Below are 17,595 nucleotides of genomic sequence, written 5' to 3'. Positions count from 1 at the left end.
ATTTAATTGAGTTCCGAATAATAAGGGTCAAATGAAATTTATTTTTTAAACGAACACCTCTATGAAAACCATTGACATGCCCCCCATAAAATTTAATACATTTAAACATAGACGGGAATAACCCAACGTTACTTCTAAGAACACAATGCATTCATTAGTATCGTTAGCAAACCCTTATCAGGCCTACATAGTCATCAAACCTTTGCAATTGGAAGTTTTTGATGGAATAAGTTACAACAGCAGGTAGAAGTTAACTTCACCGAAATTATTATAACCTACCTCACTAACTTCCCTCTAAATTGACATTCTTCATTGAATGATAGAAAAAAGGAAAATCTTTGTTTATTGGTAGTCCAATAGAAAAAGAAGCACAGAGAAATATCAGGAAGAAAACGTTTCACAGCATTTAATATCGAAACAGATAATAAATTACACGAGCTACCAACACCTAAAAACAAGAGCTGAGGGAAGTAGAGATACATGATGCTATTCTACTAGTGCTACAAAGGGTAGGAGAGGATAATAGAAGAAACTGTGATTTTTATCAAAATTTTAAGTGGTAAACAGGGACGACACATAGAGTAAGGTGGGGCAAGACTGCGCAGTTTGAGTTCATAATTTTATATTCAAGCTATGAAATTACAGACACACATGAAAAAAGCAATACACATTGCACTATCCTTTGCTAACTCACAGTAAATTTCCGAAAGCTGAATGAACAATAATTCTGAATAAAACAACTACAAAACCGTGACAATGCAAATGCGTAGTCTTACCCGCACCGCGGGATAAGACTGCGATCAAGTTCGTGTAAGAATGCGCACTTTCTACACAGAGTCACATTTGTATAAAAAGAAACACAAATCACCTTAAAAAGTTCTTCTATCATATGGGATACATTTCTCGTGGCATTCTCACAGTAGGCACAGTGAATCCCGTCCTGCACTTGGGTTAGGAATCGCTAACACCAATCACAAGTAAAGGTTCCTGTTTCATACGATGTGCAATTTTCATGCCACCACTCGTCACATGTGGAACACAGGATCCAATCCTCTACTGGAGGATCGCTGTACTTCTCATTACAACCTGGGCAATTGTACTCTTTCTTCTGGCGTTTTCTGCTTGCAACATCTTCAACAACAATGGTCCGTTTCTGTTTCCCCTGAACTTTCTTCTTACTCTTCTCAGCCAACGAGGCTTGCAAGTTGACTTTGAATGGAGATCCAGTTAACACCTGAGACTGCCTTCCCTTTCGTCGGCGGTGCTGAATATGCTCTGCACGTGGAAGTGGTGATATCTGGTTAACGGAAATGTGCCCGTATGATCCAGTATTTTTAACCCCACTTGTTGAAGACTGCTCACCTGGAGTTGGAGCTGATACATTTGTCACAATAGAGGGAAGAAACTCGTCCTCAGTGAAGATGTCTTGATTGAAAGGGCATAATCCAGTCACTTCAAAGCTCTTCATGGCATTCCCAACTGTAGCTGCCTTCCCATATGCCTTTGTAAAAATGGATGCCACTTGGAAAACTGTGATTGGACGACCCGGATGGTTACTAATCCACTTATCACACTCAGATGAATAAAACGACTTCAGTGGACCAAAAAATGATATATGGCTGGGCCTTGCAAGCCACACACTTGCACCTGCAAGCCATAAACTTGTGGGGTAAAACTGAGCACGTGCGCAGTCGTGCCCCGTGCTGCATTCCTGAACAAATCACGTGATGCTGCCCAGCCATTGCACAAAGCAATGGAAACTAATACACAGGTGGACTCGGCATTAACACAGCTTCCTCTATCCGTCAACATCGTAATATTGTATACATTCACAGTGACATAGTACTCAAAACACGTAGTACCAAAATAAATAGCAAACACCCTCAAAACCTTTTCACTTACCTCTCTCAGCACAACGAATTTCAAACGTATCTTCACCACTGTCCACAGCTAGCTACCATATTGGACGATCTAACGGTGGCGCAGTGGTGCCAACTGTGTATGATTTTCACCTCGAAAAACCGATGCGCAGTCTTACCCGCCGCGCAGTCTTACCCCACCTTACTCTACCTTGTTCCTTGTATCCCTTAATTTTTAATAACATTCGTAGGACACATTTTTAAGTTTGATCAATGGATATAGAATGCGTGTCCAAAAAGAATTCGTAACATGTATTATGTAAATATTTTCCAGTGGCAAGCACAATTGTGAAGAGGAAGGGGAGCTTGTGGAAAAATTGGTAATGTCTCCTAGCGTCGGACTAGCCCACCGGGACACAGGGCAAAATCCCGCGCGTTTTCTCAGTGCCCTTCGGAAAACACCCATTCGGTGCCCTTTTGCCCCCAATTTCTTGCAATTGAGCGCCCTGTTCAGACTGCCTTCTTGGCAGTCCCAGTCTGGCTCTAATGTCTCCATAGGAAGATGAGGAGCATCAGGGAAATTTTTAGAGTGAGTAGCTGGGAGCAGAAAATAGAAAGAAAATCTGATATTTTTATATTTTTCTTTCTCTGATACACAATAATGTTTTGTTACGAATATAGGTATGAAAAGAAATGTGAAGTCAGTTTTCGACGTTCCTCTCAAATATGGTCATTAGCATCTACAAATTCACCCAAAATTAAAAGACCTATCCAGGACCAAGGTATAATTCCAGACTTTTAATATTTAAAATTACCCGGGGTTAGCGCACACCATATATATTAAAAATGCCACCGCTTGACTCGCACAAGCGTTGTCGTAGAGATACGGGGGCTATTTTTTTTCAACCTCCGATGGCGCCGCCAGGTGGCCCGTGAAGCGCTAGGAAGAGGGGTGTCACGCAGTGTGATTGGCATCCCCCTGCCACTACCACCACCACTGACAAGACCAACGCTTCAGTTGAAGCTGAAAGACGGGCGCGTAGAGATGTCTGCTACAATCGACTCTCCCGCCAAGCGCGAGGTGTGTTAGTGGTTGACTTTATTGAGCCGGCGACCACAATCAATGCGGCTGCATACTGTGAGACATTGCACAGACTACGCAGAGCCATCCAGAACAAAAGGAGAGGCATGCTGTCTTCAGACATTGTCTTGCTTCATGACAATTCCCGACATGTTGCTGCGTCAACCCAAGACCTTCTTCAATGATTCCACTGGGAAGTGTTTGTTCACCCTCCCTACAACCCAGACCTGGCGCCGAGTGACTTCCACCTTTTCCCGGCGATGAAGAAGTGGTTAGGAGGACAGCGCTTCCACACCAATGAGGAGTTTCGGGACACTGTACAGACCTGGCTCAACAGACAGAGGGTATTGGAAAGTTGGTGCATCCGTACGATAAATGTCTGAATCTTCTTGGTGATTACTTGAAAAGTAGATGATACGTGTACGTAACATTTGTCAATAAACCCATTTTGCTATTCACTGTGTTTTTGCTTTCATGCCCTATCGGAAGCTGAGAAAAAAAGCCCTCGTGCGTTCATAAGTGAGTGAGATTTATCCGTTGCGAGAATATTGACCTATCACGAAGCTACAGGGAAAAGAGATGTACCCGTAAAATTTTCACTGCTTGGCGTAGTACTGAGACAAGACATGTCTGTGTCATGTCTCGTATTACGAGACGACACCGAGATGGGTTTTCAAGAATCGAGCAGACTCGTTTCATCCAAACTTGAGTTTAAATTGAAAACTACACAGACGTCCGTAAAATCAAGGTGAGAAGACACATTATGCTCGAGCCTTTTGGTCTCGGTCGAGACTTGGTTAATTTATAATATATGAAATTTGAAATCAATCCAAACTTAGCGGATATGTGATTGGATATTTAGATATACAGTCATGTATTTGTTTACCGCAATCCACTATTGGCAACATCGAATCTGTGCAGCATAGATGTATACATTCAGGGAAACAAAACAGAATTTCAAGGCACCATATTAGCCAGAGTAGAACCAATAAATGATATAAGCGGCTTGAACTTTATTTTTCCTAATAACATCTTGTACATTTGTGTCCAATGAGAGATGCAACTGACAACCTGTAGCTGCGTAAGTAGGTCACTTGGTCTCTTTCCTTCCCGACCAATAGTAATTCACAATGAAGAACAAGGCTTCCACGTAACTGTTGTTAATAAGTATATATATACACCAGTCATTGCACTAAAATCCCTTGATGAAACTCCAAGTAATCTATCTAGATATAGTAAAAATATTTGGAATTATAAAAGTTAAAAAAATATTATTAAAACATAAAATTGACTATATACATGGACAGTAAATTTAAAAGTGACAACACTGTCAGAAAGAGGTGATAACACCGTGCATGTGCTATCAGGCATTGAGCATTCTTAGTTGGGGCACATGTCGATGTGTAGAGTACCAGAAGTGGTTGGTGCAGCGAGTGCTGTTGTGTATCTACGAGGTTGAAATGAACACTATTTTGTGTACTGCCCTAAAACATGTTTACAAAGATCGATCAGTGATTGTTGATCAAAATCCAGGTGGTCAGTGGCAAAAATGCACGAGAATGTCATCAAGACTTGTAAACATGTTTTAGGGCAGTACACAAAATGGTGTTCATTTCAACCTCGTACATACACAACAGCAATCGTTGCACCGACCACTTTTGGTACTCTACACATCGACATGTGCCCCAACTAAGAATGCTCAATGCCTGATAGCACATGCACGGTGTTATCACCTCTTTCTGACAGTGTTGTCACTTTTAAATTTATGAAATTATCATAATGCTGTTCATTGTTCTGCATTATTCAATGTTGATGTTGATTATTTTAAAAATGTACAATTACAATAGCAATAGATCATTGAAGATATGATTCTACTTTTTTTAGGTTCTACTCCAATACAGGATTGTCTACAGGCCAGCTATTTCGGTCGAAGAAAGTTGGAACCTCACAATTAAAAGTGCTTTACTTTCCGACTTTTCTACATAAGCCAAGGAAATGCATGGTGCATGTCTGCATGTGTGTATGTGTGTTTGCATATTTATTTCCAAACACGATAGAAAGAGGCTCAGGATACGAAAAGTTAACTGGTATATTCATAACACTTGCTGAAACAAAAGAGAGGACAAAAGTAAGAAGATGACAGGTTTATGTGCAAAAGGAACCAATGAGTGGTGGGAGAAACAACATTAGATCTCCATCACGCCGAAGGAATGGATTTTATTCGTGAACAAAACAATAACGAAATCTGGAAATTGAGAGCTGCAACTGTGTGGTTGTGTGATTACGCATTTGTATCCAACTCCCGAGAGCAAGAATAGAAACTTGAAAAGTGTTTTGCTACTTAAATAAGGCATTTATTGTAGAGATGGGGGCATTGTTCTCAAAATGGAATGGTGATAGCAAAAATAACGAGGAAATGCGTAATGAAACAGCATCGAATGATTCCCCTGAAATCAGTGAAATACGGACAGTGAATGGACAGCAACGCATACCGTATGACAAGACGTCAGGAGCTGCACGAATGAGTGGCCATCTCTACGAAATCTACATATCGATGTATTTTCTGCTGCAAGGAAAGAAAATGTGCAACGAGAACAAAATGAAGGACTTCTTCTTAGCTACAAATTTGCAGGGAGCAGGCGCTCTTGATGACGTAGTTTTCAGCTATCGCTATGAAGACCAGAGTGGAGCAGAGAAGACAAAGGTAATATTCCTACAAGCAAAGCACCGAGACGAACCAGAAAAGGATAAACTTACCCTAGAGAAAATAGTTTCCCATGATTACAAAAAGGAATATCAATTGAAGACATACTTCAATGCCTATCGCAAGATCAAAGACTCCTTTAACGAAAAGAAACTTCATCCAATATTTGGATGTAAATTTGAAGACTGTGAGTTGGTGTTTTTTACTAATACCGTATCTAGTTTCAGTGACTGTGATCAGAACATAGAAAAAATTCAAGTTGTTGAGGACGACATACCAAATATAGGGAAGGATAAATATTATTACAAACTCAAGTTAGGTGGAGATAATGGAATGAAAATTATGGACCATCTGAATAATTTATCTACTTACAAGATACTAGCCAAGCATTTAGCTGAGTGTATTTTTTGTAACGACTGTGTAGATGTGAGTGATGGTGTTATGAGCTATTATCACAAGAAACTTGCAGAAGAAGTAATTGAAGGGACAGAAAGAGGTAAAGGCAAATTTAGAGAAAGTTTTCTCATAGCTGAAAATGAGGATCCCTTCAAACAAATTTTTTTGGATGAGATTCAAAATAGAGGAGAGTTCCCTGGACATTCGAAAGGAGATGTGATATCATATCTGTCTTCAAAGAATTTCCACCTTCCAAAGAATTTTGATAGGGTCGTAGATAAAGAGAGAAAACCAACTTCATCAAATGACATTGTTTGTGACGAGGAAATAGAACACTTTCTCAGTAGGTTTGAAATTTTTGCCAATCAGCCGAATGAGAAAGAACTAAGTGAAATCATAAAGAAAGATATACAGACAATGTTTGCTGTAGAAGATAGTGACATAGAAAGTGTGTTTTCTGAGGCAAAGGCGAAAGTCGAGAATTGGTGGAAAGACGAGAATTATTTCCTCACAAAAGAAAATAAATTTTATGAGGAATCAGCTAGAGTTTCAGTTTGGTTTGACGTAAGAAACCCAGTGGAGTTATTTACAGGAAGGGAAGAAGAGCTGTTAAGATTACACGAAGCAATGCAAAGAAGTCAAGAGAATAACAATGTCACAATTATATCTCAAACTACTTCCATTAGTGGATTAGGTGGAATTGGAAAGAGTGAGTTAGCCAGGAAATATATTCAACTGCATTCCAATTACTACGAAGGTAATATCGTGTGGATAAACGCAGAAAATTATGGCACACTTTGTGAATCGTTTCGCAGATTAGCACAAAACAAATTAAGAATGCGTACAGAAACAATTGAAGGGAAATCTAGAGATATCGAGACTATAGTGGAAGAGGTGTTCCAGTTTTTCTCAAAAAGGAGAAGTCTCTTTGTGTTTGACAATGCTCAAAAATACAAAAGTGAAAGGGGTGGAGACGAGGGTATAGCTCCATTTATGCCTTCAGCACCTCCGAAAGCAAACAAACCATACATTCTCATAACTTCTCGCAATCAGTTCTGGGGTAACATAAAAGTCCTATCTTTAACTACATTCACTGAGAAGGAAGCAACAGATTTCATTAGAAATGCTTTGAAATGTTTGGAATCAGAGGAAGATGAAATAAAGTTGTTGGCGGAAACTTTGCAGTATTTCCCCCTAGCTCTGCAGCAAGCAGTTGCGTACATAAGGGAAGCCAACGAAAAGTTACAGATTATTGGTTCAAGGTTCTGTATTAGAGACTACATACAGAAATACAAGAAAGAAACCGAGAAATTACTCGACTATATATTTCCAGATGAGAGTTCCGATTTGTATACAAGAACTACATTCACAACCTGGACAATAACTACTGACAAGATATTGGAAAATGTTGAATACGGAGAACAAGCAATAGTAGTTCTACGTATAATTGCTTATTTGTCTGAAAACAGTATTCCTGTAGAAATATTAAAAGAGATTGGAGAATCGGAAGATAAGGACGAACAATTAGGCAATGTATTATACATTCTTAAGCAGCATTCAATTATTGATATTACAGAAGGTCTGGTTAACGTTCACAAATTAGTGCAGGAAGTGACGCGCATAAATACCAAGAAAGAAGACAAGGAATTTAATATTCTGAATAAAACATTTGAAGTACTAAAGAGCAGCGCAAAATCTTGTAGTGACACAGTCGATGATGCTCCCAGGATGCGAGTCCTATTACCACACTTTGAAAACTTACTTACTCACATTGATAGTTGGATACTTAAGGAAAGTGAACATGAAGGAAATTTGGAAAGATTGGACGTTGAATACTTATTAAGGGAAATGGGACGGATGTATGAAATCACAGGCAACCCTTGGAGAGAAGAAGAATTACTACATCGAACTCTAAGAATTCAGGAGAAGTATCTCGATGCTGATGACCCGAGAATTTTTGACACGTTAACACAATTGGCAATTAGTTATTATAACCTAGGCGAATTTGTAAAACAAAATGACGTACTGGAGAGAGCCTTGAAAATTTTAGAGACACGTTACGATCCTGATCGAAGGCAAGTTGCAATAGGTCTCGAAAACGTAGATAAAACCTTTGGAGATTTAGATCAAAATCTAGAAAAAAGAAAATTACTCGAAAGGGCCTTGCAAGTACTGGAGAAACAATTCAGTCCTGACCATTTCCTCGTTGGAATATGTATTCATGCGTTAGGTCTCACCTATGTAGATTTAGGTAAATATTTGGAGGGAGAAATATTACTTGAAAGGGCCTTGCAAGTACTGGAGAAACATTACGGCCCTGATCATTTTCAAGTAGCAGTGTGTCGTCAAAACTTAGGTTATACCTATAAAGAATTAGGTAATCCTCTGGAAGGAAAGAAATTACTTGAGAAGGCTTTACAAGTACAAGAGAAATATTACGGTCCCGACAGTGTTGCAGTTGGTCTATGTCGTGTAAACTTAGGTCACGTTTACGGACAACTTGGTATACCCCTGGAAGGAAAGACATTGCTTCAAAGGTCCTTGCAATTACTAGAAAAATATTACGGCCCTGATCATTTTAAAATTTGTCCGTGCCTTGCAAACTTAGGCTACGTATATGGGGAATTAGGTGAGCCTCTGGAAGGAATAAAATTTCTTGAAAGGGCCTTGCAAGCACTAGAGAAATATTATGGCCCTGATCATTTTAGAGTTGGTTTATGCCTTGTAAACTTAGGATATGTCTACGGGCAATTACGTAAACCTCTGGAAGGAAAGAAATTACTTGAAAGGGCCTTGAAAATACTAGAGAAATATTATGGCCCTGATCATTTTAAAGTTGGTTTATGCCTTGTAAACTTAGGATATGTCTACGGGCAGTTAGGTAAACCTCTGGAAGGAAAGATATTTCTTGAAAGGGCTTTCCCAATACTAGACGAACATTACGGTTCTGATCATTTTGAAGTTGCAATATGTCTTCAGAATTTAGGCTACGTCCACGGACAATTGGGTAAACATATAGAAGGAAAGGCCTTAATTGAAAGGGCCTTGCAAGTACTAGAGACATTTTATGGCCCTGATTATTTTAAAGTTGGTTTATGCCTTGTAAACTTAGGATACATCTATGGGCAATTAGGTAAACCTCTGGAAGGAAAGACATTACTTGAAAGGGCTTTGCGAATATTAGAGGAACATTACGGTTCTGATCATTTTGAAGTTGGTATATGTCTGGAAAACATAGGTAAGACATACAGACAATTAGGTAACCACCTGGAAGAAAAGAAATTTATTGAAAGGGGCTTGAAAATACTAGAGAAACATTACGGTTCTGATGAGTTTGAAGTTGGTATATGTTCAGAAGTTATGTAAAGCTTGCGGAGAAGTAGGTAAACCTCCCGAAGGAAATACATTACTTGTAAAAGACTTGCAACCAACACACATATTATGATATCGTTATTTTAGAGTTGGTACATGAGAATTAAAGAGTATCTCTACATTTCAGGCCCTATCTAGTTTACAGGGCAGTTTATTAAATTTTCATAGCCTATGGGCATTAACATGAACCTCTGGATGAAAATAATTTACACGAAATTTCCTTGCATTCACTAGAAACATTACTGTCCTGATTATTAACAAGTTCCAATTTTACATATACATACGAGTATATGGTTAAGACTGTTGGAAAACGTCAACGAACAATAAAATAAGAGCCGATGGCAGATACCAGTTTTCTCAATTAGGCCCGGCATTCTTCAATCGCTGCAGAATTTTGCAATTCACGTCAAGAAAATATGAAAAAAAACCGGAACACCATCTCAGACGAACGAATGTGCAGAAAGTAGAATAACAGTCAAGGGGTTTTGGAAGAAGGGAAAGAACACAGACGCTGACCAAGTGGTCGCAACTTTCAAATATCATAACTCAATAATTTTTGAACAGGAGTCAGGTCGATGTAATCCTACTAGGATATAGGAAAGGGATTCGACTCTGTACATTATGACTCATGAGATATTATTATATAAAGGTGATAATCTGTTTCACATAGCAATATCAATTTCATGGTTAGGTCGTCTATAGGATATGAATGCCAAATGTATCATCTATTATATTTAAAAAGATTACTAATTGAAAATATCAACTTACATCTTGTAGATTTACATATAATGATTTTAAAATGTATCATGTTTATTATGAATGCTGTAATCTAAGAAACAAACTTAAATTGTGGAACCTTATATGTAGAAGCAATATACAAGGTGATTCAAAAGTCCCTCAACACCTCCTATAAAATGTAAAAGAGTTAGATTGGATCATGATAGAATTAGGTTAGGCCTAGGGGGAACTGTATCGGTGTGTTCCAAGCGGACGTCTGCCATATTGAATTCAACTCAATGGTTGTACCTGATTTTTCCTTTTCGAGGTGTCAGTATAAAACATTAAAATGGCACTAACGCGTCAGTAACGCATCGAGATCATACTGACGTCTGGGGTGAGAACTTCACGTGACATTGCACATGATTTTATTTATATACATCCACGAAGAGTTGAGCATTATGGCTGGTTGTCTCGAAGAATTACAGTGTGGCGCTTCCATTGCAATGGAAAGTTCTTCAATGACGAAGATAATGTTTATGTTCATGGGGAAGTCAAGCCTGATCTCGATGCGATACTGAAGCGTTAGAGGGATTTAAATGAGTTTTTCTGACACCTCGAAAGGGAGGAAATGGGTACAAGTATTTGTTCATAACTTCTTACTGGTTAAAGATACGTCAATAAAAATTTCACCACTGCATTTCTCGTAAAATTCAGACTTGATTTGATATGTCACATCACCCCCTTCCCCTTAAAGAAAATTGAGTTGATTCAATATGATTCCCCTCTAGCTAGGTCTAAACTGTTTCTATCATGACCATTTATACCCACTCTCACTTCATTGCATTTTAGGGGTGTTAAGGGACATTTGAACCACCCTTTAATATGTTATCAGTTTTTAGAAAAGATCTTAGCATGTGTAATCGATTGTAATACAAATCTGGAAAAAATATAAATCAAAGTGCCTCAGTGTAAGACCAGAAGACATTACAACAATGCTAACAATTGAATCTACAGTTATGAATCAAACTTTTGTATGGATAAATTGGTAATAAAAAAGGTAAAGTGCTCCCCTGTGCTTAGCACCACGCCATGAAGGCGTATAGGGGGTGTGGGGGTAAATTGGTAATGCTAGTGAATTTAAGTGTCCCACTGTTTAGGAACAAAATGTTACAAAAATGTAAGCTTAATTGAAAAAAAAAGTTTTACTTTCTTTCATTTTAATTTCTCAAGTATTGAATCTATATTATTTTTCATATATCTTGCTAATAAACTCTGTAAAATAGTTTTATACGTGTATGTTAAAGGCATGGTGTTGTATAAAGATGAAGATCAGTTCACAACACTTAAATAAATGCAATTCAATTCAGTTTCAAGTATTTCTATATTATTTTTATTATTGGAATGAAAAGGATGACCATTTCAGTAAACAATCGTACTGAATTCTCTTTCAACTGGTACACTAGGGAAAGTGCATTGCAGGATAACTTACCTTTGGTGTATTGGTCTACAAGAATAATCCTCTGAACTTGTTTTGAACTTATCTGTGTAGTATACCTTCGTAAAGTATCAGTTTTTATTATAGTTGTGGACATAATGGACATCAAATATTTGTCTTGCCTTTAGAAACATGCATTTATTGGGTTGGTAAGGTATTGGTAAGGATTTCATCTCAAAGAGATTAGAAAAGTTTTTATTGACAAATTTTCTTTTAATTTGTGAGACGAGACGTGTTATTATTTGATAATTAATAAGGGGCTGCTTCTGTATAATGTGACGGCAAAAATAACATAGTGCTAAAGCAACCACAAAAACAATTATATCATTATTATTATTATTATTATTATTATCATCATCATTATTATTCCTACATTACCGCAGGCATTAAAAATTCCGTCTCCTAATCACAACAAGAAGCAAAATTCTTACTATGTACTTACATACACATTAAAATGGTTCAGTATGTAAGGAGAAGTGAATAGGCTGTCTCTGAAGTTATACAGGGTGTTCTAAAGTCCCGGAACCATTACAAAAACATTTACTACGACATGCTTGAACAGTACTTTCTTCCTTAGTTGGAGGAATTCCAGCCAACCATAATTGTCCAACAAGATGGGACATCCTCTCATTGGTCCAAGGATGTTCGAGGTCTTCTGGATAGGCATTTCCCTGGCAGGTGGATAGGCCGTGATGGACCTATTCCCTGGCCACTGCGCTCTCCTGATATCACACCCTTGGATTTCTTCTTCTGGGGGTATGTCAAAGATTGTGTTTACCGCACTCCTGTTCCAGATGTTGCTTCCTCGAAGAAGAATAACGGAGAGTATCCTAACTGTTACTGGTGATATGCTGGGCGTGTATGGGCAGAAGTGGATTATCGCCTTGATGTTCTGAGAGCAACTAGAGGGGCGCACATTGAGGTGTATGGCACATAAACGTGGAGAGTTGTATCTCATTTAGCAATCAACAGCATTGTTGCATGTAGTTTCCGAGCTATATTTTTGTAATGGTACCGGGACTTTCTGAACACCCTGTATTACTGAAGTTAGTTAGCTAGGAACTTTAGCAAAAGAACAAAGTAAAGGACAAATGAGGAATATAAATTCTAGAGGATTTTATAGCATACAATCACAAGGTCTTGAAGAAAATGTCATCTGAGACACATACTATTTTGATGTACTTGAAAATATTTCCCAAAAAGCTTCTGTACTGTTTTCTTTAACTGATCACTAGTTGTTTACTCATGCTGATTTACATTAGAATTTAGGCTAAAAAAACGAGAAAGAATAGAAGAAGGAACCTCATGCTGCCTTGCCCGCCTCTCTGTCCGACCAGACACCCGTGTCAATAATAGCTGTCTTATAAACTACAAGTACTATCAAGAGATGCTGATAGACTAACGAACTAATCAATTGAAACCCGAGGCAACATAAAATAACTCGAAATGAGAGACAAAAATCGATCAAAGTGTAACTTATCGATATCTCGAAAAGTTGCAAATTTGAAGGTCTAATATTTTCTACAATATAAGATTTACTATTAAACATTCTGTTTGTCTATTAGAAGTCAGATAATTGAGGGTCAACAATCTACACTATTACAATTTTGCGAAATCTCTTGAACCATTCAAGTTATCAATTAAAAGTTTGGTTATGACCGTATCGTGGGAAGGCTAATCCATATGTTTTCTGTATTCAGTCTTTCGTTAGCATCTAATTCGTTACTCAATATTATTTTATCTTAAAATTGCCAAAGAGAGGGTTATGCACTCACCAAACCTCACCTGGATATGCAACTCAGGGACGGCGCGACGGGTGGGCGAGAGTGGGCAATTGCCCACCCAAAAATTCCTCTGTCCACCTGAACATATTTATGATGTAAGCATTTATGAAAATACGAATGATTCAATAAAATAGCAGAACTTGTCTTACTCAGTTCCTGATGGATATTATTCCCAACGTACCGCGAAAGCGGCAAAACTAAACCGTAAGGTAGACACTATGATTATTAAGTTTTATGCTCCAAAACAGAAATATCTTACGGTAAGTCTGAATTTATGCGTATTTGCATACAATTGTAGTTCTTTGGATGTAAATGGATCGTCTCCTTATGAGATTCTATAAACGTAAACCACTTTCCACCTTGGAAAGTGATCTTAATGTTAAACCCCACAATTCCGTGTTCTGAGAATTTCCGACAGTAAGTTTAAACAGGAAATGCGTAGCTAACGTCAGGAACAAGGCAAAGGAAGTTATAACGCCAATAGACGCGAACCTCCCAATGCACGCGACGATTTAGTCATGGTCCTGCAAAAGGAAAGGGGTATCTGACCAAAAAACTAAGATAAAAATACAACCAACCTTGTTGATCTTCATTTCCACAAGGACCCACCCATCGATTTGACACTCTGATGACGCGTGGACATCGTGATGGAACTGGGGCAGACACCATCCAACTGGGGGATAAAGTTCTCGGTCTGTCTCCAAATGTGGCATGAACCAATTTTCTAAGACGTCAAGACACCCGTATTCAGTAATAGTTGTTCGCTGAAGAAGAAGGGGTCGTTAACTCTAAATTTTGAGATTGCACAAAAGCATTGAGTTTCGGAAAGTCACGAATATGCTCAACGGCGCCACGGGGAACGGAAAACCACCATAAATTGTAATATGTCACAAAACAAAACTTGTCAAGTTTCTCTACAAAACTGCAAAGTATCTTCGTGATTCGTTCAAAAATACAGTAACATCATGAAACCGTTTCAATCATTTGTAGACACCCTGTATAATTATTCTCATAAGTATAATTAACTCGAAATAAAGTTACGAAAAAAGCTGCAACACACTGGAAGTGAATAAGAAGTCACAACAATGGCCAAAAGATGGCAGCAAGAAAACAAGTCATAAATCTGTAGTGAAACTACTGACTTTAGACGTAGTTTTTCAACCCTTAAAAGGATAAAATACACAGAAAAACTCTTTTTTAAGTGTGTAAAACTGAATTTGAAAAATTTTAGAAACTTGAAGAGAAAGGAGGAACGTTGTTTACATTCCTCAAAAAATATTACAATTGAAGCCTATAGTATTAATCAGAAAAATTATAGTTTCGTAAATAAATAATAAAGGACGGTTTAAATTACATGCAAATCTTGAGTAAAATATCAAATAATAAATATTTTCATAACATAAATTAATTGACAGGTTAAAATAAAGCATTGTAGTGGTTTTGAATTGAAAATTATGAGACAAAGTTTTCATTTACTATTTAAAAAATATTATTTTCCACAATCATTTGTAAAATTTCATTTGATTCAAATCCGGGAACTTTTCTAACGGTGAAAGCGGCCCCGGCGCCCACCCAGCGTCGAATAACATGGGTACCTGGGGGAAACCCTGGGGGGTAAAGGCGGTTAGGGGCGTGATGCTGATCACATCACCCCCACTCACGACCGGATCAAGAAAGTGTGGGGCGTTACCCCCACACCCCCTATACGCCTTCATGGCGTGGTGCTATGCACAGGGGAACACTTTACTTTACTTTACATTTGATTTTAACATTTAACAATAAAGAGAATTTAAAATTTAATATAATCACACAATCCTCAGCAAAAATAATATATAACAAGTTGGAACACAGTTTTATTTTATAAAAAGGTGGAACAAATAAATCTTTCAGTCAACAATATTCTTTTGGCCCTTTCGCAGACAATCTTCGTCTTTTTTCTTCTCTTAAAACAAAGCTCCTAAATACCATTTGCAGACATTTTAAGAGACGATGCTGAAATTACATGGTTCCATTCTTTCATCGTTTTCCTAAAGTAAGATCCATAACACAGACGGTCTTGCTCCTACGTTCCTTTGCTTAAGTGAAGTTCTAAAACATAGACGTTATCTCTTCGCTTGCTTGTTTTAAACGACGTTCATAAATATGAACGGCTTTCTTAATCGATGTTCTCACATATAAATGGTTCTCTTTTGACTTCTTGTTAAACGACATCCTTAAATATAGAAGGTCTTTCTCTTTCCTTCCCTTTCATAAACGACGTTCTTAGATATAGACCGTCCGTCCTCTTTTGTCCTATTGTTAAGAGACGTTCTTAGATATAGACGATTCTCTATCCATTCGTCTACTTTAAAGGATGTTCTTAAACATAGACTGTTTTCCGTTCCTTCGTCCTTTCTAAACGACGTTCATTAGTATAGACAATCAGCATTCGTCTTTTTTTTTTAAAGACATTCTTAAGTATAGCTCTTCCTTCGTCTATTTTATGAGACGACGTTCTTAAGTATAGACGGTTTTCTCTTTCTTCGTCTTTTTAAAGGACGTTATTAAGTGTTAGTTGGTTTTCTCTTCCTTCGTCTTCTTTAAACGACGTTCTTAATTATAAACGGTATTCTCTTCCTTAGTCTCTTTTAAACGACGTTCTTAAGTATAGATAGTATTCTCTTCCTTCGTCTTTTTTAAAGGACGTTCTTAATTATAGGCGGTTCTCTCTTCTTTCGTCTATTTTGAAGGACGTTCTTAATTATACGCGGTTCTCTCTTATTTTGAAGGACGTTCTTAATTATACGCGGTTCTCTCTTCTTTCGTCTATTTTGAAGGACGTTCTTAATTATACGCGGTTCTCTCTTCTTTCGTCTATTTTGAAGGACGTTCTTAATTATACGCGGTTCTCTCTTCTTTCGTCTATTTTGAAGGACGTTCTTAATTATACGCGGTTCTCTCTACTTTCGTCTATTTTGAAGGACGTTCTTAATTATACGCGGTTCTCTCTTATTTTGAAGGACGTTCTTAATTATACGCGGTTCTCTCTTCTTTCGTCTATTTTGAAGGACGTTCTTAATTATACGCGGTTCTCTCTTATTTTGAAGGACGTTCTTAATTATACGCGGTTCTCTCTTATTTTGAAGGACGTTCTTAATTATACGCGGTTCTCTCTTCTTTCGTCTATTTTGAAGGACGTTCTTAATTATACGCGGTTCTCTCTTATTTTGAAGGACGTTCTTAATTATACGCGGTTCTCTCTTATTTTGAAGGACGTTCTTAATTATACGCGGTTCTCTCTTCTTTCGTCTATTTTGAAGGACGTTCTTAATTATACGCGGTTCTCTCTTATTTTGAAGGACGTTCTTAATTATACGCGGTTCTCTCTTATTTTGAAGGACGTTCTTAATTATACGCGGTTCTCTCTTCTTTCGTCTATTTTGAAGGACGTTCTTAATTATACGCGGTTCTCTCTTATTTTGAAGGACGTTCTTAATTATACGCGGTTCTCTCTTATTTTGAAGGACGTTCTTAATTATACGCGGTTCTCTCTTCTTTCGTCTATTTTGAAGGACGTTCTTAATTATACGCGGTTCTCTCTTATTTTGAAGGACGTTCTTAATTATACGCGGTTCTCTCTTATTTTGAAGGACGTTCTTAATTATACGCGGTTCTCTCTTCTTTCGTCTATTTTGAAGGACGTTCTTAATTATACGCGGTTCTCTCTTATTTTGAAGGACGTTCTTAATTATACGCGGTTCTCTCTTCTTTCGTCTATTTTGAAGGACGTTCTTAATTATACGCGGTTCTCTCTACTTTCGTCTATTTTGAAGGACGTTCTTAATTATACGCGGTTCTCTCTTATTTTGAAGGACGTTCTTAATTATACGCGGTTCTCTCTTCTTTCGTCTATTTTGAAGGACGTTCTTAATTATACGCGGTTCTCTCTTATTTTGAAGGACGTTCTTAATTATACGCGGTTCTCTCTTATTTTGAAGGACGTTCTTAATTATACGCGGTTCTCTCTTCTTTCGTCTATTTTGAAGGACGTTCTTAATTATACGCGGTTCTCTCTTATTTTGAAGGACGTTCTTAATTATACGCGGTTCTCTCTTATTTTGAAGGACGTTCTTAATTATACGCGGTTCTCTCTTCTTTCGTCTATTTTGAAGGACGTTCTTAATTATACGCGGTTCTCTCTACTT

This window comes from Lepisma saccharinum, chromosome 7 (genome assembly GCF_977018435.1).
Source record: "Lepisma saccharinum chromosome 7, izLepSacc3.1, whole genome shotgun sequence".
In the NCBI taxonomy this organism is placed as follows: Eukaryota; Metazoa; Arthropoda; class Insecta; order Zygentoma; family Lepismatidae; genus Lepisma; species Lepisma saccharinum.
This window is presented reverse-complemented; position numbering follows the sequence as displayed.